We start from the raw sequence: 2,500 nt of genomic DNA, 5'->3' as shown, positions 1-2,500 counted from the left end.
GCCCAGGCGAAAAGGCGCCAGGGCGCCCAGGCGGAAAAGACGCGCCCAGGCGGAAAAGAGGCGCCCAGGCGAAAAGGCGCCAGGGCGCCCAGGCGGAAAAGAGGCGCCCAGGCGGAAACGAGGCGCCCAGGCGAAAAAGAGGCGCCCAGGCGAAAAAGAGGCGCCCAGGCGGAAAGGCGCCAGGGCGCCCAGGCGGAAAAGAGGCGCCCTGGCGTAGGCGCCCAGGCGCCAAAAGAGGCGCCAGGCGAAAAGGCGCCAGGGCGCCCAGGCGGAAAAGAGGCGCCCAGGCGGAATGGCGCCAGGGCGCCCAGGCGGAAAAGAGGCGCCCAGGCGAAAAAGAGGTGCCCAGGCGGAAAAGAGGCGCCCTGGCGTAGGCGCCCAGGCGCCAAAAGAGGCGCCAGGCGAAAAGGCGCCAGGGCGCCCAGGCGGAAAAGAGGCGCCCAGGCGGAATGGCGCCAGGGCGCCCAGGCGGAAAAGAGGCGCCCAGGCGAAAAAGAGGCGCCCAGGCGGAAAGGCGCCAGGGCGCCCAGGCGGAAAAGAGGCGCCCTGGCGTAGGCGCCCATGCGCCAAAAGAGGCACCCAGGCGAAAAGGCGCCAGGGCGCCCAGGCGGAAAAGAGGCGCCCAGGCGGAATGGCGCCAGGGCACCCAGGCGGAAAAGAGGCGCCCAGGCGGAAAAGAGGCGCCCTGGCGTAGGCGCCCAGGCGCCAAAAGAGGCGCCAGGCGAAAAGGCGCCAGGGCGCCCAGGCGGAAAAGAGGCGCCCAGGCGAAAAAGAGGCGCCCTGGCGGAAAAGAGGCGCCCTGGCGTAGGCGCCCAGGCGCCAAAAGAGGCACCCAGGCGAAAAGGCGCCAGGGCGCCCAGGCGGAAAAGAGGCGCCCAGGCGGAATGGCGCCAGGGCACCCAGGCGGAAAAGAGGCGCCCAGGCGAAAAAGAGGCGCCCAGGCGGAAAAGAGGCGCCCTGGCGTAGGCGCCCAGGCGCCAAAAGAGGCGCCCAGGCGAAAAGGCGCCAGGGCGCCCAGGCGAAGAGGCGCCAGGGCGCCCAGGTGGGAAAGAGGCGCCCAGGCGAAAAGGCGCCAGGGCGCCCAGGCAGAAAAGAGGCGCCCAGGCGAAAAAGAGGCGCCCAGGCAGAAAGGCGCCATGGCGCCCAGGCGGAAAAGAGGCGCCCTGGCCAGGCGGAAAAGAGGCGCCCAGGCGGAAAAGAGGTGCCCAGGCGAAAAAGAGTCGCCCAGGCCGAAAGGCGCCATGGCGCCCAGGCGGAAAAGAGGCGCCCACGCGAAAAGGCGCCAGGGCGCCAAGGCGGAAAACAGGCGCCCAGGCGGAAAGGTGCCAGGGCGCCCAGGCGGAAAAGAGGCGCCCAGGCGCGTGGGGGGCAAGGCGCCAGGCGCCAGGCACGCGCGGAGGCAAGGCGCCAGGCGCAAGGCGCCACGCGCGCGCGCGCGTGGGGGGCGAGGCGCAAGGCGCCACGCGCGCGCGCGCGTGGGGGGCGAGGCGCAAGGCGCCACGTGCGCGCGCGCGTGGGGGGCGAGGCGCCAGGCGCCAGGCGCCGGGCGCGCGTGGGGGGCAAGGCGCCAGGCGCCGGGCGCGCGCGTGGGGGGCGAGGCGCCAGGCGCCAGGCGCCGGGCGCGCGTGGGGGGCAAGGCGCCAGGCGCCGGGCGCGCGCGCGTGGGGCGCCAGGCGCCTGGCGGGCGGGCGCCCCCAGGAAGGGGTGCTGGCGCGCGATGGGGTTGCGCCCGTACGGACCGTGTGACAGTACAGACACTTTGGCGAAACCTCCTGCCCGAAGCGATTTTAGGCGTTCGGCTAGGTAGGTGACCCGGTTTTTTTCGCGTTTCTCGGCCGCTAGCCCCTTTTTTCGCGTTTTCGTGCGCGCGCCCCTCTTGACCTCGCACGCGCGCCGCGCGTCGCGTCCTTGTCCTTGTCCGCGTCCGCGTTCGCGTGTGTCGGCGATCACGGGCCCCGTGCATGGCTCGTCTCTGTGGACCATCGCCCCGCTCTTGTCCCTCTTTCGTGTTTGTGTGGCGCCCCGCCCCGTGCACCATTGCCGGCTGGCAGCAAGGTGCCTAGCCCCCCTTGCCGCCAGGCCTGTCCACCCCAAGGTGCTAAAGCCGCCAGGCACCTGTGCCGCCGAACCGTGTGTCCGTAAGCCGCTGCACGTGCGGCGGCCGGCCATGCCCGTGCTATTGACCCTGTGTGACAGTACAGACACTTTGGCGAAACCTCCTGGCCGACGGGGTTTTTGCGCCCACCTAGGTAGGGCGACCCCTTTTTTTTCGTGTCGCCTGTCCGTGTGTCCCTTTTTCGCCTTTTTCGGGTTCGTGTTTTCGTGTGCCGCCAAAAGCAAGCCCTGCGCTCGTCCCGTCCCGCTTGACCCGTGCATCCGCCGGTGCTGGCCTGCAAAATGCCTGTGAGCGACGCACGTGACCAGCAGCCCAGGCGAGTGTGCACGGGTGGCAGGCGAAACGGGCGTGCGTGTCGCCAGTGTGTATGTCCCTTTTTCGCCT

This window comes from Aristolochia californica, unplaced genomic scaffold (assembly GCF_029961685.1).
Source record: "Aristolochia californica isolate CCGP_79_NKW_82.1479 unplaced genomic scaffold, dmAriCali1.0.hap1 SCAF_26, whole genome shotgun sequence".
NCBI lineage: Eukaryota > Viridiplantae > Streptophyta > Magnoliopsida > Piperales > Aristolochiaceae > Aristolochia > Aristolochia californica.
Note: the sequence above shows the minus strand (reverse complement) of the source record.